Genomic DNA, 27,379 nt, shown 5'->3' with positions numbered 1-27,379 from the left:
TATGTAAATGGCCTGTATTTGTATAGCGCTTTACTTGGTCCCTATGGACCTCAAAGTTCTTTACACTGCATTCAGTCATTCACACACTGGTGATGGCAAGCTACATTGTAGCCACAGCTGCCCTGGGGCTCATTGACAGAGGCGAGGCTGCCGGACACTGGGCCATCTGACCACCAGCAGTAGGCAACAGGTGAATATGTAAGTAGGCAGTCTATATGATATGCAACAGCATTATCACTAAGTCTCATCTCCACTGTCTCCTGACAAAAATTTACAGCTCTTAAGGTGTTTTTAATTTTCACCAGCTGGTATCTTTCTGTCTGCTGCTGCTTGTTTTACATCCAAAAACACTATAAAAGTGTTAAGAGTGAACTGATAAAGACAGCCAGAGAATGAGCTATGCGAGTTCCATTATCACACTGCTTTTACTCTGTCACTTAGATGTATTTTTACAGTTTTAAATCAATTTTAGATACTTTCTTTATTACCTTTGTCCTTGCATTCAGCAAATATTGAAGTGTAACTATCATCCTGTTATTAACAATATATTCTCAAGTCATGAAAATCCTTGAAATAATCTCCTGTTGTTTCATGCCGTGGCTTGTTCCCAGAAAAAAGAAAACATAAATAATCTAAATAGTCAGCTCCTCAAAGAGACAGACCACAAGCCAGAATAGCGAAATATTGTTTAAGTACTGACTGTGTGCTCTTTCATAAAGATCTAAAGCCTCTGCTTAAATGTTTTTAGTATCTGACAGCAGTGTTTTGTGTGTCCAGATTCACCAGCATCAAACTGAAAAACATCAGTAAATCATTTAGCATTAGCTCATATTCTATTTGCTATGTGACACATTTTGAAATATGTGCACTGATACTGTACGTTACCATGTCCAGACTCAGTAGACTCTCAGCATAAATTTGATCCTGGGATATTGTACTAGTGATTATGCAAAAAGCATGTTAAGATCCTATTATGTTAGCATGACCTCTACTCTGGCATAGGTCTGTGCAAAGGTTATAGCTGGCATTTCCACTGCCTTGTTGATGACGCCGCTGTGAATAACCTCTACCATACTGTGCATCACAAAAATTCTAAGTGAGCCAGTGTCAGAAGCTTAACTGTCACTGGCATACATATTGCACACAACAGCAATCATTCTGAGTGTCTGTCTCTGTGGCTATTGTGTAGTGTCATTTGCTTCATTTCAGAGAAAATGACCAGTTGTAATTTGTTTTGTGCAGGGTTTCATCATATCATTCTGGGTTAATGGCATATGGCAAGTGGTATGAGATGAGATTGATACTTCTGCAGAAAGAGGTCATACTGATTCAAAAAGGTCAACCTTAGTTTTGGCTTGGCTGTTTCATTCTGAGATTTGTAATATGATAGTAACAGCTAACAGTAACAGTAGTCATTCTGTTATTTAATTCACTTTGTAGCGTCTGTGTGCTCCATAAACGCACTAGTGTGGAAACTTTCAAATAGCATTGCCATGTAACAAAATCTATTGTGTGTGAGTGAAAATTTTTAAGCCTTTAAAAATAAGTGCTTTCTTAAATATTGTTTAAGTTACTACGAAAGATTGAGCCACTGAATTCATTTTATGCAAACATTGTGTTAAGATTGTTTGATATAAGCTTTAACAGCTATTAAACTGACGCATTTAGTTTGAACATTTACAGCCTGTTGCTACTGTTTTGTCAAACAGTGCTACAGTCACACTAGGAACACCGCAGTTGAGGGCTCTGGCACAAGGAAACTGCAGGAAGCAAATTATTTTGCAGCTTGCTGAATTTCAAATGATTGTCTTGAAGAGGGGGGGATCTGGTGTGGGACCATATTCAGGCGCTGTCTTTAAACTGACTTTGGTGCGTTGGAGATGAATTCAGTCTGTTATCAGTTTGCAGTTAAATCTTTCAAGTTGGCAATTATGTGCAATCAGTTTGTGATAATATGGCAAATAACTCCATAAAGTATGGATTTGTAAAACTAACTTGCAAATCTGATGCTGCTGTCTATATACACAAAAATTCACATTAACCCTTGTATGGCCTTCACAACTTATACAACAATGTTCTGCTTCAAATTGATCTAGGACATATTTGGGGTTTAAATAATAAGTCTGAAATTACTTCATAAACCATTAAAATATATTGTCTTTAGCTTTAGCTTCAAACAGTGGGGAAAACATATGTTTAATGACTGAAACTGATCTATACCAGAACACAATTAACAATAGAAGTGTGATTCATTTTTTGTCATTTGGTTATGACTGATGCTGAAAATCCACAAAAATGAATTGAGGCAATGTCTTTATTAACATTAATACGTGTTCCAACCATCGTCATCCTTGTTTTCAGAAGCTACTGCCCCAAAGTGTATGACGTGAAAAAAACTGAAGGAATTGCCACTGAGGGGGCAGCGGGCTCTAAACCCCACAAGCCATTCGTCCACAGTTACACTGGGCCCAGTGTCACAAAGACAGGGAAGCTGTTCCACCAACTTGTGTCAAACAGTGCAGACTGCCCCTGCCTTCTAACAGGTTTTGATTCCCGATCATCAAATCTGACCCTGGAGACTAAGCTTTTCAGAGACTTTCTCTCATAGATGCCACAGACTTTCTGCCAACACCCCTCTTGACCTGTAGACACCAATAAGGATGAGGATGGCAAAGTAGGTGTGCAGACACATGATGTCCACATCATTCTACTCGTCACTGAAAATACTTCTACCCTTAAGATTGGTCATATCCAGAATAATTTTCTGATTTGAGTCAGGAATCAGCAGGAAAAATGATGACTTGATATCTTTAACACGACTCACTGCAATTTGTGTGGATGTTGGTGCCATTCAAATTATGTAAACAGTTAACCCTCTCTTACTTGGGTATTCCAATTTAAGGGGCCATCTTGAGATGCATTTCCAGAATCAGAGTAATTCTGGGCATTGGCTTTCTAACTGATTGATTTCTTTTTCTTTCTTTTTTTTTTTTTTTTTTTTGGTTTGATCCCGTTTGGATCTTTAGCCATCAGAACGGCCAGCACCTCCTCCCAGCCCCCCAGCCCTGACGGCTAACAGAACCAGAATATGTAGTGTTGCTGTGTGCTGTTCTAAAGTGCATTTAAAACACAGGAGAGCATGGTTCCTGCTTCCTCTCAGAGAGCAGCATGGCTCTTCCCGAAAACCCTTAGTGTCTATATGCATTTAAAATTGCATATAGACACTAACTGATTGCATAACTGATTGATTTCTAAATGATCTAATTGTCTAAATGTCTAATTCTGAGACATTTTCCTCTTTCAAATATGAGCTCTAAAGCCCTCTGACAGCCAAATTGTTTCATCATATTCAGAGAGGAAGACTGTAATGTGATGTAGAAGTATTAATTCTTGTGTCCTGCCCCTTTGATGTTCAGGTGTGAGGCATATAGGGCAAGAAAATATGGGAAAATAAACAAGTGGTTTGCAGGTGGGCACATGATAGAGGGTAAAGATTGCAGTAAAGTGAGAGTAAACACCTTCTTTGTACTTAGATTATAATAATGTAACGTTCCCATTACAGAGAAGTTATAAATTAGACAGCAGTTATTTGCAAACCTTTGCCAATATGTCTGAGAGTACATGCAGTCAGGTCAGGTTAGACCACAACTGTTTGGAAGGTGACCTGTGCAATTGTCTTGTAATCAAAGGTAGTCATCCAGAGATCGGGAGCTCATGCACAGTCTCAAGTACCGTATTTCCCGGACTACAAAGCGCACCTGTATATTAGCCGCACAAGCTAAAATCAGGGAAAAATCCTGTTTTGTACATACATTAGCCACACCTGACTAAAAGCCGCAGGTGTTTCAATGTTGACTTATCATATGTAAGAGAATATGCACAAAGGGAATTGTCAGGAAAGAGTTGGCTGTTTGGAGACGCATCACTTTTATTAATATTTTGAAAAACAAGTTATGGGTACATATTTGCATAACTTTTTAGGTATATGTACAATAGCGGTAATTACAAGTAGGAAACATGTACTGTGCTTCATAAATGAGTAACAAATGTAGTACATAACAATAACCTACAGCACACCAGAAAAATAGATTCAGACTACCTTTTAGGCTCAGGTGCAGTGACACAGCTTTAACAAGAAGAAAAGTCAGTCATTCACCACCATCTTTCTCTTCTTCCTGCGCACTGAAACCACCAAAGTCCTCTCCTCCAGTGTCGGATATGAACAGGTTCAGGATGGCTTCGTCATCCACTCTCCGCTTCTTTCCTTCGTTGTCAGTGTCAGAGTCGAACACCCTCTGAAGGGCCGTGGCGGTGTCCTCCTCTCCATCATGACACAATCCAGCCCTTTGAAATCCGTTGGTGATCGTGGATGTTTTCACACTTTTCCACGCTGTCAGAATCCACCGGTGGAATTGAGCATAACTTGCTTTTCGCAAGTTTATCGCCGCTCATCATCCACGCCTCCAACTGAACGCGTAGTGCTACTTTGAAGTTTGTTTTTCGCGCTACTTGTACAGCACTATGTTGCCTGGCGGATGGACATGTGACCAACATACCACTCTTGAACCCCGATACTGTGTGTCTGATCACATGCCCTTCTGCCAGGCAACGTAGTGCCGTACAACAGCGGAACAAACAAAACAAATCGTCTTACGATATGACAAAAATCATGGACAAGAAAAGCCGCACCTGACTAAAAGCCGCAGGGTTCAAAGCTTGTGCAAAAAGTAGCGGCTTATAGCCCGACAATTACGGTAACCCTTTTCTGACAGCTCATCTTTTTTGTCTGAAACTCAGTGAGGATTCACTTATGAACTCTTAACAAAAGTATAGAACAAACGGAGCAATAACAAAAAATTCCTAATATATAAAATACAGATGGCCAATTAGACATTGCTTCGGCATAACCACTGAGTTGTGAAATAATCAGTGTGTGCTGCACCCAGTTGAAAAATACAATATGTCGATAGGTGTACATCCCAGTTAAACCTTCACAGAATCTGTTCCACTTATTTCAAGGGGTTTATCAGATTCAAGGGCATTTCCCATTCGCTTCTTATCCACATTTGTACCAGGAAGTAATCTTTGTAGACATGTGTCCTGTGCTGTTAAAATGTACAATAAATGCAGAGTTTATGAAAGAAAATTACTTGCTTCAATATTACCTGGTCTTGTGGCACAATCTAGTGGCATTCTGTACCCATATCTGAGCACTGCCAATGATATCTACATCACTACAAAAAATAAACAATACTTTTATTGTTATGCATTCTTCATGAAATCTATACCAAAAAAGCACCAAAAATTATAATGATTTTGATTTTTGCTTTTGGGCCACACCTTTCTACATAAGTGAGTTTAATTCAATAAATTGCAGTGACCTTAAAGTGGTCTCATTCAACAGCTTTAACACATTTACTCTAAAAATTGCACAAATCAATCAAAAACACCTTCAGAGCAAAATCATACCAAATAAGTCTATCAAGAACTGTGCACAAACCCAAAAATTTACATATAATTTTAGAGAAAAGTTTGTAGTTGTGCTTCCCCAACACCATTCTAACATTTTCTTACAATCTCTCATATTCTCGCATGCAACCTTTTTAATTTTTTACTTGAAGCTGAAACTGTAAATGGATCCCATCACTTTAATCATGCACCATGTATGTGCATCCTCCCCTGTGCATAGCATGACTAAATCACTGTTTATTCAGCATGTCAGGTTGGTGGGGGAGACTAACTCACCCTATAAAACCTTGGAACCTCTAGAAAGTGTCATGCTATCTGTGTGTAATAATGAATTCCCACCCTCACTTGCCCTAATACAAGAATGACAGAAACTAAATATTCAGGGCTGTTTACTGTTCCCAGACAATTATTTAAAGATAATATTGATTTTGCCATTTCAGCACACTTGACTAGCCTCTCTTAGCACCAGTAACAGACTCTTATCTGTAATGCAGTGTAGTGTGAGAAAGAGAATGATGCAACATGGACCTGCTTTTTGGCATCTTAACAAGGCTTAACAGAGTGTAGTCCTTTTTCCTGATCTGGTAGATCAGGTTAAATGATGACACAAAACAGCTCTGCTGCAATACATCATGCCGTGGTGAGGCTGTAATAAGCCAAATAAATGTCCAACATAGTGTGTCATGCTGCTTTGAACAGCTCAATTTTTCTTTTCATTTTACGATATAGGAAATTGAAATGTGCTCAGTAGTTCTAGAGGTACCAGGTAAAAAAAAAAGAATCAGTGAATATGTTAAATATATCTTCTAGCTGTCATATCTACTTTATATATTTTTCAAATATCTTTTCCTATGAAAATTATTTTGTGAAATATCTCAAAACTGTTGTTTTGCTGTTTCAAGCTACACTATTTAGTGTATTGAATAAGCTGTTCAGTAACCTAAGTGAGACAGGTCATAGTTGACAAGTATTTATGTCTTCTGAATCTCTTAAATTTATGTGTAATTTGTCCTTATTTTCATTCTTATATATTACTTTCTCCTAGAGCATCAGTAAAATCAAGATTCGACTGAATAAACCCATTTGTTGAATATTCAATATGAATGATTCCAGCTTTTGACAGTGACACATCAGGATAAGATGATAATTTGACTCTTTGCTTTCAGGTTTTGGGTGTTATAATCTTTGACCTCTTGCAGACACCGAGACTGTGCAAGCAACAAATGTTTCAGGGTTTTGTTTTGTTTTTTTCACTTTTGTTGCCCCATTACTCTCACAGTGTGAAGGGCTGACATGGCAGCAGTTACAGAGGATGTATTTAATAACCAGCTAGGGCTTAGGTGTTCTGCAGCATCTGGGATAAATCAGATTTCACTGAAATATGAATTTGTCTGAGATGAGCTTATGTGAGTCTGAAAACAAGGTGATGTGTACCTCCACTAGACAGATAATCTCAGTAATATCCTGGAGTCTGTGATGTACTGTTGTTTTCTAATCTTGCAGTGTGAGTGAAATTTGTAATTCATCAGTAGATAATCTATCACATTCATCTTAGTACGGGATGCCAGTTTTTTTATTATTGTGTATATTGTTGAATTCAAATAATCAGAGCAAGGTTTGTGTGAACCACAAGTACTACTTTGATCAAAATACCAGTTTGGCTGATTGAGGTAATTGTGGAGGTGCATAACATTGAGCTGAATAAAGGAGTTGTACTTTGACGGGCAGTTAAAACCATACATGCAATCAACTTGGTCTTTGTAAACAGAGGGCATTCTGAGACTTACATGTAATGCAACACACCTTCTCAGACTTTGTTCTAAGATTTTGTCAGGGTTATAATGGTTGTGTTGTGTCCAGTATAACTTTACTGTATACATCACTTTCCTAGAATTATTTCTTTTTACTGTTTCTATTGTTTTTACTTTGTAAAGAAAAAATATGTATAATTTTTATATCTACAAATAAGTCCATAACTTTTTGGACAGAGAAACACAAATTGTGGTTTGTAGCTCTACCTTGATACACCACTATGTTGGAACTTTATTAAATCAATGAATAATTAAACTTTTAAAATTTTGCATTAGCACTTTAGGAGTTGCAGCCATTTTTATACACGGTCCCTCATTTTTAGAGCTACAAATTAAGTGGACAGATTAACACATTTTTAAATTTAGGCATGAGATTGTTTTTTAATATTTTGATGAAAACCCTTTGAAGTCCCAAACACATGGGCATCACCAAATACTGTGTTTCCTCTCTTTCAAGGCTTTGCTAAGCCATTACTGCAGCTGCATGTTTGTGGGTCATTCTGCATTCAGTCTGGTGACTGGCTCGGCCATTGAAGAACATCCCATTTCTTTGCCTTAAGAAACTCTTGAGTTGCTTTTGCGCTATGCTTTTGGTCATTATCCATTTGCACTGGGAAGCAGAGTCCAATCCATGTTGCACTATTTGGCTGTATCTGAGCAGAGAGTATAGCCCTGAATTCATCCTGTGCTTCTATCAGCAGTCACATCATCAATGAACATTAGTAACTCGGTTCCACTGGCAGCCAAACATGCCCATCCATAACATTGATTCCATCATTTTTGACAGATAATGTGGTATGCTCTGGATCATGAGCTGTTTCTCTCTTTCACCATATTTTTTGTCTTCCCGTCTTTCTGCTACAAGTCTTGGGTTTATCTGTTGTTGTTGTTTTTTTTAACCCCTCAGCAATAACAGGTCACATATACCTAAGATTGTTAATGCGATAACTCGAGAACTAGATGATGTAGGATTTTCAAAATGATGTCACAGGTGCATCTACTAAAAGTCTCGGAAAAAATCTGAATCTCATTGACCTCAACCACAAGAAAATGCGATAGTTGTTACCGGCCAAGTTTAATCTGCCCCTCTTGTTCATACGTGTAACCTGTGTTTTACACCTTGTTGTAAACTCACTTTATTTCCATTCGTGAAGACATCTCTTGATTATAGGGCTTGATAATTATATGTCTACCTTCTTGAGAGTGTTCTAACTTTTGGTGTTGCTGACCAGTGCATTCATTCTTTTTAAGAATATACCAAACTACTGATTTGGCCACACCTCAATTTTTCGCTCTCTCATTGGTTTGATTTTTCAGTCTAATGATGGCTTTTCTCCTTTGCACTGATGTCTCTTTGGTCCTCATATTTAAAATCACATTGCAAAGCTATAAAATATAAATTCAATGCTTTGAATCAACTTCAGATATTATATCTGCTTCATTTTTGATGAAATCACAAGGGAACAGACCTTAACTAGCCAAACTGCTTGTCAGTCAACTGTCCAATTAAATCGATCCTCTGAAAATGGGGAACTGTGAGTAAAAAGGGCTGTAATTCCTAAAATGTTCATGCAATACTTGTTAAACCCTTTGAATTAAAAGCTGGTAGTCTGCTCTTCAATCACATCATATCCACAGTGCAGAGCTAAAACTACAAAATAATGTCTATTTTTTTTCCCGATGAATTGACCTGATTGTATAAGTGTGATAATTTTTGTTACTTCTGTTTATATTATTTTAAAAATGTATTATTTAAGAAAAGAACATATGAGTTTCAAAAGACATCTCAAATGATTTGAAGTCAGCTAGGCCAACTATTGTATAGCTAACATAATTACATAATTATCTTTGCACAGTACTGCCATTTATGATAACAAGATTGTATAAAGTAATGTAAATTACAATGACACATAAGTAGAACCCAATTAAGGTGCCCAGTGTAACTGTGCAGAAGCAACAAGTGCTTTTGACAAAGACAACGTTCCTGCCTTTGTTTACTTGTTTTAATGGGACCAGCTAATGTTACATGATCATCACAACGTTTTGATTAAAACCCAAACTAGTGTCACTATGGTGATGGCAGAATATTGCTCTTATCATTGCAGAGGATTTGCCACCTCTGTGTTGGCACAGAGAACAAAGGCATTGTGTTATGATTGTATTAATATTTCATCAAAGCGCTTCACACAATCTGTTATAAGCACTGCAATCATGTGTCAGGCTTACCAGCAAGTATTTTAATCACTGTATGAGGAATGGCGTCTTAGTTTTATTGATTTGTATCATATTTCTTTCTCAGTTAAATTATGACAAGGTGAAATCCTCATGGTATACAGCCACCTCTGTAGGAAAAGATGCTCAATACACAAAAACCAGGAAGGGATTTAATGCACTATTAAGTAAAATTCAAAGGGGATCTATTCTGTTCATTTCCAACTCTGTTGTTGTTGTTTTTTTCTTGAAAACGTTTACATCTTATGCTGGACCTCAGTTCTTCAGTATTCTGAAAAAAAGTGTTATATCCTTGTCTCTTTAAGTCCCCAAACTCCAATTACTTCTGACTAGCTTCATTTCACCTTGCTTCCTGAAAAGTCTTTTGTCGGAAAATCGTGAAGAAAACATACGAAATAAGATGTTATTTTTACTGTTACAGAGAAACTATGGGCTCTGTCTGAACCACTTATACAAATGTAATGCACACAAGTTTTATTATAGTTTTATTATAACTGCCTTCACCTGAATTCACCTAAAGTGCATTTGCTGTTTTGAAACCATGGCACAGCCATTGCCTTAGAAATGGTTGCTTGACCAGATCTGCAACAACTCACGGTGTAACTCAAGTTGGGAATTAAAGGCAATTTGTTTGTGAAACTAAAGTCAGAAACTATCATAAATTGTCAAAAAGCCTAAATCTTTTGTAATATCTATTGTATATTCTACCAACACAGAAATTCACATTAATAATGACTTTATTCTAGTATATATCCAGAATAAAAGCAGTGGAACTCAGCTAAGTATAGTTCTCTGTTAGACAGACAATCAAAGGTGAGTTGTGCTCATTGGTCCTCATTGGTGCTATTGGCACTGTGTTAATACAAACCTGTCCCAAAAAACACATCATTTATTCTTTTTTTTTTTTTTGCTCAATCTATGAAAAATGCTAAATATAACAAAGTAGAGAGACACAAAATACTATTTTTGCACAAACAATGTGCTTCCCAAAGCGTTACTAGATAAAAGCCTAGCATATCTCAACATATGGTGTGCAGTGTGTCCTTAAAGAAAACTGTGGAAACTCAATAAATGGAGAAAAAAAGGGGAAATGGCCTAATAAATATGGACAGTAGGTAAATGGCATCTAAAAGGCATGTCCCTAAGAAAAAATAAATAAATAAATAACATTAATAAAGACCTAATACAGGACCTGAGATTTGGTATTTGGCTCTTTAGTTGAGCCTTCTACTGATCACTGAAGCTTCATCACCTGGACTGGATTAGGAACAGTTTCAGTTTTCAGCATGGCAGTGATTGTAGACTGATAAGAAATAAAGGCAACATTTCAGACAAGCACAGTGGCAAAGGGCAGGACTTTCAGGTGAGGGACGGTATTATTTCTTTGTAGGAGGTGACCAACTTGGAGTAATCGGGTTAGTTTTCTTTACAGAAATAAAAACAAACAAACAGCCTTTTTTCAAGGTTCCTTTTGAGCTAAAAAGAACAAATCATAACACAGAAAATTAACTACTCTGGCTTGTTCTTTAGAACTGCCAAACAAGTGAACTGTCTCCTTCACAACTGCTAACCAATCTTTTGGGAATCACAGCAACAAAAACAAAAGTCAGATGGAGAAGGTAGGTAGTTTTTTGGTTTTTCTTTTAGCTGCAGCTCTACGTAAAATAATAATGGAAGTAAATTCATTCATCACTCATGACCAGACCCAACAGCAAAAAAATAATATGGAACCCCAGCTATAGTCATCTTTAAAAATGTGATCAGGGTCTGTGGATGAGCTATTATAGTATACATATGTAGATTATATACAGGACTTAAAACTCATTAGAGCACTACTCAATTTAAGAAGTAAGGTTTATGACACAGATGTCTTCAATTAACGGTATTATTAATGATCAAAATTGTTTTTGATGTTTCTGTAAAAATAAAATCCACCAGTGTGTGCACAAGCTCTTTATTCAAAAAGATATTTAAATGCTAAAATATAATTATTGTTGTAGCCACGAATTTTCACATTTACTGTTTCACAAAAGAGCAGAAATAAATACTAAGGTGCATTATTAGGGTTTTTTTTTTTTTTAATTAAGATGCCACATTACAATTATTTACTTGCATTCCTGAACAGAATAATTAGTTTTAGTGGTTGAGTGTAATGCTTGATTTATTGCTGACTTCTGAGAACTATTGTTCCACCTAGAATCTGGGTAAAACCATGTGAATTTAATTTACTTTTTACCTGATAAATAACAATATAATTTTTGTTTAAAACAAGTTTTTGACAATTTCTAAATTATGTGTTTTTTGACAGGTGGTCTAATATTATAATAATAATAATATAACATTTCTTATATTAAAATATTGTTTATAATGGATGATCATTTGTTTTCTACGTCTGTGAATCTGATCTGAAACTCCAAAACACTGTGTTTGTGTAAATATAGGAAGAGGAAAAAACACAGCACTTTTGGAGTACCATATCTTCACAGCAAATATCTATTGCATGGTGCAGCCTACTAAAGGGTTGCAATGCTGTGTATGTGCATGGAAGTGGTGAAGCAGTATGAGCTCTCTACACAAAACACATCAAAGTGAAGCAGAGGCAATGGTAAGTTCTCTGCATCATGCCTGATAAGAGGAAGTTTCTATTAAGTTGCTTTGCCTCACAGGGATTAAAGAAAAATCTCTCTTCCTCTTCCTAAAGTGGTTTCTGGACGCTTACCTTTTCATCATTCTTCTGCTTTTGTGCTGGTGCAGCGCATTTAACATCTTTTATTGGTGTGGTAACCTCTTGTCATCTGTAACTCTGTCTTTTAACTCAACTTCTTTATTTACTTTTGGCAACAATTTGTGGCATGAAGCAGATGGCTGAATGCCACATGTCACATATATGTATGGGTTTGAGATGTTAATTAATATTTAACAGATCTACTCAGGATCCTAAAGATCAACTAAACAAACACTACTTGAGAGAATTTTAAAGGATAAATGTGTTTAAGCCATTATACCATTAAGCATATTTGTATCTGCATTATGTGAATGTCCTTTGTATCTTGCTGAGGAGCTCTGCTTGACTAAATTACCCTTTACCCTGTTCCCCACATGCAGTCAACACACTGATGCTGTAATTATTCATTAGAATTGTAGGCACTCATAAGGTGATCTTGGTATATTTCAGATTTTACCTATGCAGATTTTCTCACAGTGCCACTGATTATGGCCCCATATGACCAACCCTTTGATCTCCAGCATCTATCTGACATGATCCCATCACTTTGACAGTGCAGGCCTTCTGCCATCTGCACACCTATTGTTAAGTTGCATTGTCAGGGAAAAGAGAAGGTAATAGTGAAGCTGGAACATAAAATACCCTGGATCTTTAATTTTACCTTTAGTTGTCCGCCACAATCATACTGCTCAATGCACATAACAAATAAATAAACAATAACCTATATATATTAATTCTTCTGTCAGGTTGACATTTCCCAAACCAGCAGGATCTGGATCTGAAATGTCAGTATTGGCTGATTTGCCATCTGATACCTTGGAACACCTTAAAACAGTTGTTGCTTTACTTTTTTGACTGTTAAAAAAAGAACCTCCTCGTGGTGTAAAAATGCAGTAAGTACTGCCATCAGCTAGTGCTTAATTTCCAAGTGAGCAGCTGCCTTGCAGTCCATCAGTTTAATACATGCAGTTCTGCTGTTTCTGCTAACTCTAAAATGTCTCAGTCAAGCCAAATGTTCTGTTTTTTGGCTGTAAGAGCAAGTGTTTTCAACTGTAGACCCAGTGGATTATGTTTTATTTGCTGGAAACACTACTCTTGTTGGTTCTTTTGTTAAGTTTGTAAATCTGTCCCTGCTCTAAGCACTCTAAAAATGAAACTGAATTTTACAACAGATTAAAAAATTTTACTATTTGAGATGATGCTCTAACACCAAGGGGTGTCAAAAATATGTCTTGTGGACTAAAACTGGCACGCCAACAGATCAAATCCAGCTTAATGGGCTGTGCAACATTGGAAAAGCTTTCTTTATGTATGTATTTTTTGTGTGACTAGTGAATCACTCACTTCAGAGTGTGTGTTTACTCACACACAGTGAAGTGAGACGGTTAAGGTATGTAGCCATGCTAAAGTATTTTTTGTGGAGTCAGCAGACTGAATGAAGGTAAAGAAACCAAGAAATACTGTTGATGGTGCATTGATTTTCTCAAGAATTCAAAATCATAATTTATTTGTATTTCTTTACATCTATATTTGCTGGGGGGATTTCCTCTCCAAAGGTTATTGTGCAGTGATTTTACTGGTCTGGTCCCTGTGTGCCTAAACTGAGATGTGTGATCCACAAAATCAAGCCGCTTTGACAGCCATGTTGTAAATGTTTCTAAGGTCGTGCAAAGCTTTTAGGCAGGTGTGAAAAAATACTGTAAACAAAGAATGCTTTCAGAAATATAAATAATGATTGTTTATTTTTATCAATTTACAAAATGCAAAGTGAGCGAACAAATCTACAAATCTAAATCAAATGAATATTTGGTGTTACTAAGTTTTGCCTTCAAACCAGCATCAATTCTTATAGGTAGACTTGCACAAAGTTAGCGATTTTGTAGGATGTCAGGTGTATGATCAATCATTTATAACAAACAGGTGCTAATGATCATCAATGTCACACGTAGGTTGAAACACAATCATGAACTGAAATACAAACATCTGTGTAGGAGGCTTAAAACTGGGTGAGGAACAGCCAAACTCTGCTACCATTTTCCCGATGATGTTGTGAAAGACAGTTTTATGTCATGGCAAGATTGAGCACAGCAACAAGACACAAGGTAGTTATACAGCATCAGCAAGGTCTCTCCCAGACAAAGATTTCAAAACAGACTGGGGTTTCAAGATGTGCTGTTCGAGGTCTTTTGAAGAAGCACAAAGAAATGGGCAATGCTGAGGATCTGAGTCACAGTGGTCGGCCAGGGAAACTTAGTGCAGCAGATGAAAGACACATCAAGCTTATTACCCTTCGAAATCGGAAGATGTCCAGTAGCTCCATCAGCTCAGAACTGGCAGAAACCAGTGGGACCCAGGTACACCCAACTACTGTCTGGAGAAGTCTGACAAGAAGTGGTCTTCATTGGAAGAGTTGCAGCCAAAAAGCCATACCTCCGACGTGGAAACAAGGCCAAGCAACTCAAGTATGCATGAAAACATAGAACTGCGGTGCAGAAAAATGGCAGCAGGTGCTCTGGACTAAGGAGTTAAAATTTGAAATATGTGGCTGTAGCAGAAGGCAGTTTGTTCATCGAAGTGCTGGAGAGCGGTACAATAACGAGTATCTGCAGGCAACAGTGAAGAATGGTGGAGGTTCCTTGAATGTTTGGGGCTGCATTTCTGCAAATCCTAACCAGAGTTGGAGATCTGGTTAGGATTAATGGTGTTCTCAATGCTGAGAAATACAGGTAGATGCTTATCCATCATGCAATACCATCAGGTAGGCGTATGATTGGCCCCAAATGTATTCTGCAGCAGGACAACGACCCCAAACACACAGCCAAAGTCATTAAGAGTTCCTTAATGAGTTCCGTTCCTCTTCACCATCTACACTGCAGACTTCTCCCACAATTCCACCCAGTGCTTCCTGCAGAAGTTCTCTGATGACTCTGCAATAGTCGGCCTCATCACTGATGGGGACGACAAGGAGTACAGAGGACTGACTCAAGACTTTGTGGACTGGTGCCAGCTGAACTACCTCCAGATCAACGCCAGTAAAACCAAGGAGCTGGTGGTAGACTTCCGCAGGCACAAGCATTCTCCACTGCAACCACTGAACATCCAGGGTATGGACATTGAGGCTGTGGACAGCTACAGGTACCTTGGTGTTCATCTGAACAACAGACTGGACTGGACTCATAACTCAGACGCCCTCTACAGGAAAGGGCAGAGCAGGTTGTACCTGCTGCGGAGACTCAGGTCGTTTGGGGTGGAGGGCCCACTCCTGAAGACCTTCTATGACTCTGTGGTGGCTTCTGCTATCTTTTATGGTGTGGTCTGCTGGGGCGGCAGCATCTCTGCTGGGGACAGGAAGAGACTGAACAGGGTGATCCGAAGGGCCAGCTCTGTTCTAGGATGCCCTCTGGACCCAGTGGAGGTGGTGAGTGACAGGAGAATGGCGGCTAAGCTGTCATCCCTGTTGGACAACGTCTCCCACCCCATGCAGCAGACTGTGACAGCACTGAGCAGCTCCTTCAGTGGGAGACTGCGGCACCCACGGTGTGGGACGGAGAGATTTCGCAGGTCTTTCCTCCCCACTGCTGTCAGACTCCATAATAAAGACTTTAACTGAACAAACACACACATCCACACATGTGCAATAACACTAAGTGCAATAATCTTTCCTGGCATCGTTGTATTTGTACTCAGTTGTATATAGCATTCGTATTCTATTTTTATCTTATTGTATATTTTTATTCTATTTTATTCTACTGTATATAGTATATTATTTTATTCTATTCTGTACAGCTGTGTACTGTATTTATTCTTATTGTATTCTAATTTTTGCGTCATAACTTTTGCACTGTCCACTTCCTGCTGTGACAAAACAAATTTCCCACGTGTGGGACTAATAAAGGTTATCTTATCTTATCTTATCTTATCTTATCTTATCTTATCTTATCTTCAGTGTAAAGAAGAACAAGAAGTACTGGAAGTGATGGTATGGGCCAATAGAGCCCTGATCTCAACATTATCGAGGTTGTCTGAGATTACATGAAGAGACAGAAGTATGTGAGGAAGCCGACATCCACAGAAGATCTGTGGTTAGTTCTCCATTATGTTCAGAACAGCCTACCAGCCAAGTTCCTTCAAAAACTAAGTGCAAGTGTACCTAGAAGGATTGATGCTGTTTTGAAGGCAAAGGGTGGTCACAGCAAATATTGATTTTATTTAGATTTCTCTTTCGTTCATACACTGCATTTTGTTGATTGATGACAAATAATGATTAACATTTCTATTTCTGAAAGCATTCTTTGTTTACAACATTTTTTCACACTTGCCTAAAACTTTTGCCACAGTCATTAATCATATATTTAACTCCACTTAGGCCTGCACCGTGTATGACATCCTTGAGAGAATAAGAGATTAACTACAACCTAGGCAGTCAACAGATTGCCCTTGGGGTGTTGTGTGTTGAGCGGCGTTAGCATCAACTTTAGCGAAGCCAAATACACTTCTGTACTTGTCACTAACACAGTCTCTCTGTGACGGGGTGCAACATATAAGAGAGACGCCTACCCCTGCCAATCACAAACAGGCTTAAAGAGGTCTCTCTATGAAAATAGTTTTAGTGAACATAATTCATAAATTCTAAATACATTATTACTAAGAGCAGAGCCAGTAATGTAGATTATCAATATTACGCCCTTTGATAGTTTAGCTCCGGTGCTTGCTTACTGGGTCAATCCCTGTAGAATGTACCGCTGCCTTAGTAGGGATAGTTTTGTGGATATGTAAAAAGAGTGTGTTGTAATAAAAATATGCAGTCACTTTTAAAATACTGACTTCTGAAATTTTAAATTATGCAGATAACACTTTCACACTGAAAGTGTTAAATATTTTTGAATTTAGAGGTCTGGACTGATTTTGTTTATTCTTTAGAGCAAGCATGAACATTGCATGCATCCTTTTTTTTTTTTTTTACAAGACATTGGCTTAGTAGATAAGCAGGCCTCATGTCTTGCAATTGTTCTGTTTCCAGGTGGTTTTCATATTTCCCCACATGGCAATGTTAAAAGATAAAAATTTTAAAAGCAAAGAAACAAATGAAACCAAAAGCAGATGAGCTCAGGGATTTATATCTAGTCCCGCACACTTCAGGTTTGACACTGGTTTTACGCCTCTCTGTGCGTGTATTTCGGGTTATCGCGCCTCTTCATCAAACACTAATGTCAGCTGTCTAAACACTGAGAGTATTTACAAGCAGTAAGTTCACCAACTTGGTCAGGGTTAGGGTGACTGTATTCTCTAGGCAGAGGTTAATGAACAAAGTCTGTAGGTATTACTTGGCATGAAATGATATGCAAGAAAAAAAAACAGCACTTTGAAAACACAAAAATGACTAAGGGAACCTGGCTGGCTGTGCAGCAGTTGTAATATCAGTTCAACAGACTCTGTAGTATTACTCTATATTTTGTTGCATTTCTCTGTAAAACTCTGAAGAAAATGAAGAAAGTTTAAATCCCTAACTCTTTTAATAATGCAGTCTCCTTTTGACAGCCCATGATGAATGCTGCCAATCATTGCCTCTGCAGATTTCCTTTTTCTTTTTGTGAATTTGAAAAGAAAATGCCATCCACTTGCAGCTTTATTTCTGAGGCTGTAGGTAGGTCCCCAATCCATGCTGTTTTTATTTTTCAAACAAATAACCAAAAAGTAAGTATCTAAAAGTAGATGTGGGATGGTCAAAAACATAAAATAAACAAAAAGAGAAAAAACATTATGGAAAAGAAAATAAATGTTATTGTAAATATGCTTTTAAGCACATGGACGCTGAAAAAAAATGCTCATATTTGGAGCAGCACTGACATCTTATGTATAAGACATAAAAAAATGAAAAAAAAATGAAATGTTTTTGAAACATTACGTACGTCATTAGTTACTTGTTAATTTTAGAATTAAAATTTGGCTGCCGCACAGTGATAAAAGATCAAAGTGGAAAAAATCTGGCAAAATCTTTGACAAAGGCTTCATGGGAGAATGATGAATGAATAGATATGAATAAAAAATGTAAAACTTTCATCAACTCGGATGCTTTCCTTCTCTGTTTTAGAAGATTAAAACATCCTGCATGCACTTCTATCGATCTTCCCTGTATTTTTACATTTCCAGCACAGTGAGCCACTCCTCTTTTTTTTTAAATAGATGCAGCTATTTTTTGAAACTTATGCAAATATACATGTATATACAGTGTATAAAACAAAACAAAACAAACACAAGTTTGTACAGTTCTAATGAGGTTTCATGACCACCTTTATTTTTCGACATAGCCTGAGCCTTCTTAGGCAAGCTTTCTCATAATTTCTTTGAGCACTCATCACGAGTACTCCAGTCTTCTTGAAGGACATATCAGAGTTCTTCTTTGGATGTTGGCTGCCTTTTGTTCCATTAATAATGTTGCTGTTCTGTCTTGAATATGTTTATATGCTAGTGAGACAAATAAGTAGCCATGGAAATTGTATTTCGATTGTTATACATCAGAAAATTGTGAAGCCTTTTCTTTGACATTTGGATAGACAGGAAACAGGAAGTGCAGAGAACAGTGGAAAAAGCATGGCTACACCTTTGAAATCATTTGTGTTGAATCCAAAATAATCCTTCAGAGAAGTCCTTCAGAAAGCAATGGTTGTAAGTTCTGTCAGTTCTTTGTATATTAGGCAATTAATAATACAGTGTTTTGTGACATTATTTTGTACCTTTTATGAAGTGTAGTAGTTATAGGTCGTGGCCTCTGAGCTAATGATACAAGTGTACGCTTACCCACTACCTGATTATTTTTCGTTGTATTAATAGCAGATTGTAAATCTACAGGATACTTATTTTGTAGTCTCCAATGATAGTGCCTAACTATACTTACCTGCTGATTATATGACAATCCATTAAGAGTTTTTTTTACGTGTTTTTCTAGTTTCACTCCAGTTCATTGATGTCAGTTCAATGTGATTGCTGCGTACAAAGCCAGGGAGCAAGTACACTCACCTTCCTGGCTCTTGAAAAGGAGTTTGGTTGGCTGTTTATCTATGTTCATGCTCAGGGAGTTCAACACATAGAAAGAACAGTACAGACACCTTCAATAATGTTGATATCTGAGGTCTGGGAAGGCCAGTCCACAACTGATAGTGTTCCACTGTGTCTTTTTCTATGCATGTATGCTTTTACTGGACTGACAGTGTGTTTGGGATCATTGTCATTCTGAAATATCAAGCTACTGCAAATCAGGTACATTCTAGATGGCATGATGGATCAAAATCTGATACATTTCTCCATTCATGATTCCATCAATTCTGACTTGATCTCTTACAACATTGGCTGAAATGCAGTCCCAAACTATGGCAGAGTCTCCAGCATTTTTTAGAGAAGAATGTAACCACTTCCCTTTTGTACCTCTCTCGTGACCTCCTTCATGCATATTTTTGTTTAATCTAGTTCTTGTGTAATTTGGCATACCTCAGCCTTATCGCCCTCTCTCCCTTAAGAACATACCTGCCAACCCTCCCGAATTTCTCCCGATTTTCCACCCGGACAACAAAATTGAAAAACCATATCCCAGAATTCATAGCGTGGCCCAGGCAATTCCAGTTTCCAACAATGGCGGCAGCTACTTAGTTTTAATATTACTTATTTAATATTACTTTAATTATTACTCTTTCTGGGTCGCAAAATAAACTTTTAACAAATTTTTTTAGGCGAGAATGTAGCTGTATAAACTTCAAATATCTGAGCCGGCAAGAACAGCAAACTCCCAGCACATCATTTTCAAACCACCGCAGTCTTTCACTACTCAAGTTAAACATGATATATAAGTCACTTAGATAACTTAAAAATGTTATTGTTTGGCTTTTTTCAGTGTTTTATTTGTTGGTGAGTAAATCGGTTTGGCTGAGATTAAAGTTATTAGATTAGATTAAACAAAACTTTATTAATCCCTCAGGAGGGTTCCCCTGGGGTTTTCACACAGCTGAATAAACGTCAAACAGAAAACTGATTAAATGGAAGTGTGAGATGGTCGAGAATTTACGCCAGCGTCCGGTTATATTTTAGATAGCAAGGAGCAGATGGCAGAGTTTCACTCCACCGAGAGAGCTTGTGATGTTATTCTGAAGGCTAGACTGTCCAATTTTACAGTCGCTCACTTCCGGCCTACCCGGCTTTCGGAGGACCCGGCCCACTTAGACCGCAAAGGCCGGGTCCTCAGGAGGATGCAGCCTCTGAATTTGGACAACCCCACTGTTTCCAGCCGTACAATAATAACATTGACATTTAATTTATTTTATCCGATAAATTCTGTGGTACTTTCAAAGGATTTTCCACCCACACGTTTCACCAAAGGTTATCATATGGGGATTTTGGCTCATTTGAATGTCTTTGCAAAGTTGAGAGATATCTCAGAAATGTTTGTTAATTAAATTACTCTTAAGGTCCATGTCAAAGTTTCTCAGTTTCACTCAGCAGCTTTATTTTAACATTTACACTAATGAAAAAACAAAACAAGCTGCAAAGGAATTCTGCCCTAGATTTGTATATTTCTTTCACTGTGTAAGATATGAGTGTTATCTTAACAACTTCTGTGTATTTTTTTTCTAATTTGTAATTTTGTCTTGTAAATGGAGACACATAATTTCTATATTTTGATGGACATCATCCTCACTTTCTGCAGGTGGTGGTTGGGTGTGGAGTGGGGATAATCTTTTTATTATTGTCACCAAAAATATCAGCATGTCTTTTTGAGATGCTAACTGACCTTCAAAAACAGTTACCTCCTGACTTCCAAAAGCACAAGCCACAGCTGCACAGAAGCAATTTAACTAGATTATCTGCATTCACTGTTATAAATACTCAGACTCTGGAGGATGTTGTGAAGTACCCTGTTCATCCACTTGTTTTTTTCAACACCAAACTGCCGACCAATGTTTTACCAAACTCTTTTCAATAGCCTGGAACTGACTATGCACAGTTTTGTCTGCAGTTTTCTCCTCTTATTTAGTTTTCAAAAAAAATCTTTTAAAGAACCATTTACATCATTCAATGTGAAATATCTACAGTATTGACCAGCTTCATATCTTATCTTAACTGGAGAAACTGAGAACACAAATTCAGACATCACAGCACTAACAGGGCAACAATAAAGCCATTTGTTGGCATTTGTCTGAATCCTGAGTAGTAAACTTGGTGTCACTTCTTTTCAGCCTTTTATAATATACTAGACAGCAGAGTGAAGAGAAGGCAGAAAAATGAAGTACGGATGGATGACACGCAAAACGCAACCAAGAACAGACTTGAATTCAAGACCCTCCTGCAAGGACTCTAGCCCATGGTGGATGGCACACCAGCTCAACTATGTGAGCTATAGTGGCATCCCTTAGTGCAGCTGTTGATACTATGGGCCATAAAATACTTTATGAGATGGTGGAAAGTGGGTGGTACACATGTCTGTCCTCTAACCTCAATCTTCAGGGGGTAGGTTGTGTTTTTTTTGGTGGCCATGCATTTGAGTAGTTTAGCCTGGCAGGTGGAGTCCCCCAAGTTTTGACTCTAGAGTGTAGGCCTAGTTTATTTGATTTATACATGCATCCTCTAGGCATTACTTTTCTCAATTATGCTGAAGACATTCACATTTTATTCAGCACTTATCCAACTATATTTCCATATACTAACTCAGCCAATGCTTGGAGCAAATAAAAAGCTGCAAGCAATTAAATTTGTTTCAAATTAAAATGTCTTACAATAATGAGCAAAACTCATATACAAATACCAACGAGAAGAGAGAATGAACATCGCTGTAACATAAGTGACTGAAATCAGTTTCATCAGATTTTGTAGCCAATGAGGATTACTCATGTTTTAAAATCTTTACACTGGCTTCCAGTTACTTGCTGAAACAAAGTTTGAAGTGCTTCTGATGGCTTTGAAATTAGTCAGTGATCTTCAACAAATCTTCCAAATTCCAGGGAGTAGTCAGCTGGTAGTGCCTTGAATTATATCAAGTGGGATTGCCACTAAGCTGCACAGGCATCGAGCCAGATTACCAGTTCCCTTCTCTTCTAATTTAAAACACTTCGTCTGTATCACTAGGAAAAAAGTCTGGAAGGGCAAAGTTAATGATTCTTACTGCAGACATGCTTCTCCAATCAAAATAGAAATAATGTTTAAAACATCGGGATAATTTGACACAATCATTTCTCTCAATGTAACAGTAATTTTTGAGATGTGATCAGTAGCGTATTTTAGTGTTTTAACTGATATAACAAGTTGTCAGCAAATTTGCATTTGAGCCAGACTGAAATGTTTGACATGTGTTCTTGAGTACTGATTCCTGTACATAAGAAAGACATCAAGAGTCACCAGGTAGCTTCTATTTGATATATACAGTGTAAAGAAATCTCCAGAAAGTGGTTTGTGCTAATATTTATTTTAAAGTGCTTTATATTATTGTAAAAGTAGTTTCTGGAGAATTAGCAACATGTAAAGAAATATCAGCCACTGCCTATTACCCAGTTGTAAGAATCAGGTTTCAAGTTCCTACATTAGCTTTGACCTTTTAATCTTCAGAGACCATTAAATTCTTACTTTATAAAGGCTCTCATTATGTTATGTTTATTTTATGTATTTTATTCTTCACCATATCACAACAACTTTCCAACAAAACTGTAGAGATATACGTTCAGGATTCCTTTATCTAATATGATAACAGTGAACACTTAACTATGACATAATGAGTGCTTGGTTCTAGGGCTGCACGATTTTGCATAAAATGAGAATCACGATTTTTTTGCTTAGAATTGAGATCACGATTCTCTCACAATTTTCTTTTCCAGTATAAATATTTATTGCACTTATTAACTACACATCAACTTCGTAACAGTTGAGACTGAATATAAAAACAATAAATAAACATAAAAACAACAAATGTCTCACATTTTGTCGTCGCCGCAAAATGTTGTACTGCTTGAAATTCCGTCTCCACCGTTGCTCGACACTGCGTGTATAGAGCAGGTAGTGCAACAATAGAAAAATAGTTGCGGGACGGCACTGTGTAGCGTTTGTCTAGGGTGTTGATCATTTTCCTAAATCCCTCGTTTTGCACAGTGTTGATGGGAGCCATATCTTTGGTCAGGTGATAAGTGATAGCCTCCGTAATTTCTTTGTGCCTGCGGGAGTTCGACGGGTATAGGGAAGCGCTGTATAAGGTTCCCGTTATTGATGTTTGGGTGGTTGACCGGGACGGATTTTCTCCAGTCACTTTCTCGTCATCCCTGACGTGCTCTCCGTTGTTTTTTCCCTGCCAATTTTAGCAGCCAGCTTCTGTATCACGTGGTATAAGGCTCCGCCCTTGTCATTTGTTGAGCAGGAAGAGTGAGCGCTTGCTTTCATGCAGATTACGTCCCAGATCAAAATGCGGTACAATCGTCGTCGTCTTTTTTTTTTTTTTTAAATCGTTGTCATTTGGAAATGAGATCGCACATAAGTATGAATTGAGATCGCGATTTTCTAACGATTAATCGTGCAGCCCTACTTGGTTCCATGACTCTTCCATGTCCCTATGAGTTTATTTTCTTCTCAATACTCTTATGTAGTACTCAATGCGTAGTGCAGGTTTTACACATATACATATATCTATCTATCTATCTATCTATGTATCTATGTATGTCTGTATCTATTTTGTGTCTTTACATTTTATTGGACACCTCTCTCCTGCACTCCTGTTCACAGTCTCGTTGTTACCATAGCAACCAATGAATCCTGTGCCCTTCAAAACAATTAGCATTCAACACTGTTGCTCCTGCCAACAGTAACCACATCCACCCATCACAGGAGCTCATGGGTCTTGAAATAAAATGCAGTGTAAAGAAAATATACCAAGGTCCCCTGTGTTTGTGACATCTACGGGCCCATAGGCCATTGTTGGCTGTTCTGTATCCCAACAATATATCTGCCAGCCATAGGCAAGGACCCATAAAAAGCCCTTGGCCTTCTGCCCAACATAATCTACCATAATGAATGCATTTCTGCACTTTTGGTCTGATCCTGGGTGAATCACTGCCCTGAGTTCTTTCACTATGCCTCTGAATACAGATAGTCCAGAATGATGGTTTCTACCCTTTCTTTGTTGATATGACAAGCAAAGCTTATTCACCTCTATTAACAGATTCTTCTCTTAATTGAGATGCATGGGATGGATTGAAGCCGGGGACCTGAAGGTTTAATTGTCAATCCAGTCCTTTTTTTGGCCCCAAAAGTAAACACTCTCAGACTGTATCAGCAGAGGTTTATCAGTGTTCTAGGCATTGGTATTTAGCCTAATAGTCAAACATTAATTTGAGAGATACTGTAACTCAATTAATTAAACCATAAATACAACCCCAACCATAGAGAGAAGAGCCACTTCTAATCTGTAAAAAGTTTATCTGAGTAATCTAGTTCAACCAGTGATGTAGCACTTTCCTAATTGAAGTGAATCTCTGTTTTAATTCACAAATGCATTGTTAGGAATAAAATGGTTAAATTTTTTTTGTGATTTTTGTATATACATTGCAATTGTGCTCAATAAAGAGTTGGCACTCCGTGTAATGAGGATTCAAAAGCATCAATTCAGCGCTGTGACTTGAACTTTCCTTTATAAAGTTTGTAATCTGTCAAGATACGCAACTAGGAAAGGTATTGCATCATATAAGATTAAAATAGTTTAAGTGAGTCTCAAACAGAGACTGGTACAAGGTTAGAAGAGCTACATGTGGGAGAAAATCTCTCAATTTGAAAAATAAGCATAGCATATTTAGATAATTCCTTTGCTGATTTGCCAATATGCCTCTTTAGAACTAAAAAAATCAATCAGTGTGAACCCTCTCAATAACCCTATCATTTATCTGGATACATGCAGTGCAATGAAAAGAATTTGTCCCTTCCTGATTTCTTAGTTGTTGTTGGTGGTTTTTTTTTTTTTTTAGGAAAAAAAGCTATCTAAACCTATGTGTCAACAATAAAAATGATAAAAAATGATATCTATGGGAGAGTTTCAAGGCAAAAGCCACAGCTGACCAAAAAGTACACAAAAGCTCGACTAACATTTGCCAAAAATCATCCTGATGATCCCCAAGACTTTTGGGGAAATATTCTGTGGACTGACGAGACAGAAGTTGAATTTTTTGGATAGTTTGTGTCCTGTTAAGAACATCAGCCACAGCCAAACAAGATGGAGGTAGTGTGATGGTCTGGGGCTGCATTAAGGTTTTGAACTGCCGTAGTCAAAGTCTGGACTTAATTCTAATTTAACTTAAACAGGTCATTCATGCTCAAGAATCTGCAAACATTGTGTAAAAGCAAAGCACATCAGTTGTTACAGTACATAGTTTTTGGCAGTATATAATTTAATGAAACTTTTTTTAAAGCAACAAAAAGTACTCCGTGAATTTAAGAAATGTTTTTCTCCACCCATCCATCCCACTATCTTCCATCATCTATCCATCCATTCATCCATCCATTCTCTTCCACTTATCCAATTCAGGATTCCAAGAGCCTATCCTAGCTACCATGGGGCTAGAGGGTGTTTATTAATGCAGATTAGACATGTGGACAGCATGGTGTATTTTTTTTAATTAAATGTACTTCATTGATCAGAGAAGTGTGAGTATATTACATGCAGAAATGTTTACTTTACCTTTATCCTCCATTAGATTTCCAGCACAGCTAAGCAGGTCATATTCTGTGGCTCAGTCTTTCACCAAAGAAGTGATTCTCTTGCCAGACCATCTAACTACACATGTGCCAAGGCGTAACAAAAAAGCTTGGCTTTTTGAAAATGGACATATAAAATCTGCACTGGAGTTTAGCTGTGACTGGGACTCAGACAAAGTAATGCAGGCGATAAGGACTGCCTTCTAGCCAGTTGTTGAAGGATGCAGGTAAGCATTAGATCCTTTTTTATAAAAAATAATTTTTTTTGTTACGTAGATTATTATACTATTAAAGGTCAACTTTGGGTATTTCCAAAAAGGATCTGGGAGCACCGATCAGATGACTGGATTGATATCTTTTAGAGTTAACAAAAATTAAGCCTTTTAATGTATTGTATTGTATTGTAGTCTGTTAGCCTTAACAAAAATTTCATATACACTATGTTTTCTTCCTCCCCTAGGCTACAGATTTTGCTGGCATGCCACACCAAACTAGTTAAGCCATCACTCTCTTCCAAACAGACTTTGAATGGAGACCTTGTGAAAAAACTGTTTCGTCAGAAGTCAATTTATGTCAAACCTGACAAAGTCATCTTATGTGAGGACAATGAATCAGTAAGTAATCCTGATCATTTCAGCAAATGTATGTATGTTCATAAAATGAGAGTGAAAAAGGCAAAGATGGATTTTAAACTCCCTTAAACATTGTCACTTGTATTATGTTTTAATACATAAAACATAAACATATTACTAATATTTATTATGACATTTTGTTGTCAGTATAATGAAATGTATTATCTGTTTTAATTTACAGACATATTCTGATGGAGAGAGTAGCCATAACCACACAGAAACGTTGAATTCTGACAAATGCGTTAAATATTCCTATCTAAAAGTCGCTCCAAATAAACTGGAAATTAAGTTGGTTCAGTGTCTGTTACTTAGTCATCTTAGGCATTGTGTCTTTAGTTAAGTGTTGTTAAAATCATATTTAAATTTAGTTTAATATTTTGAGCAGGAAGAAATGTACCCCTAAATACATGAAAAGCAAAAGCTATATATGTGATTAGATGTTATTCAAAAGTTAAACTCCTGTTCTTTGTGTTCTCACAGTTGAAATTTCTAAAGAAGTTCCCTCAGCCATTCGCATTGTTAACACACAGTCCATGTCTGTTGATGATGAGGTCATCTGGTGTGTCGCTACCCAAGATGTTTGTACTGTTGAGTCTTCCATCTCTGCTGACACCCTCACAATGTCCACCAATCCTGCTGTCGTTGCTACTGATGAGGATGAGCCTTACTCCAGTGGAACATCTGCCTCACACACCTGCCTTATCAGTGGGTTCTTCTGCCAGTGTTACTGGTGACACACGTGTCTTCTCTAGTAACACCTCCAGTGTGTCCAATGGACCTACCCAGCCAAGTTTATCCAG

The 27,379-nt window shown here is 37.5% G+C and overlaps 1 long non-coding RNA gene across 1 annotated transcript; it reads left to right on the top strand.

The window, feature by feature from the left end:
- Nucleotides 1–157: 157 nt before the first annotated feature.
- Nucleotides 158–27,379, top strand: LOC309707873. The gene is made up of 4 exons (XR_014277109.1): nt 158–198; nt 25,947–26,174; nt 26,408–26,561; nt 27,060–27,379. It is a non-coding gene; the product is annotated as an uncharacterized lncRNA (long non-coding RNA).

Source organism: Aulonocara stuartgranti, assembly GCF_965226115.1.
Source record: "Aulonocara stuartgranti genome assembly, chromosome: 6".
NCBI lineage: Eukaryota > Metazoa > Chordata > Actinopteri > Cichliformes > Cichlidae > Aulonocara > Aulonocara stuartgranti.
This window is presented reverse-complemented; position numbering and strand designations above follow the sequence as displayed.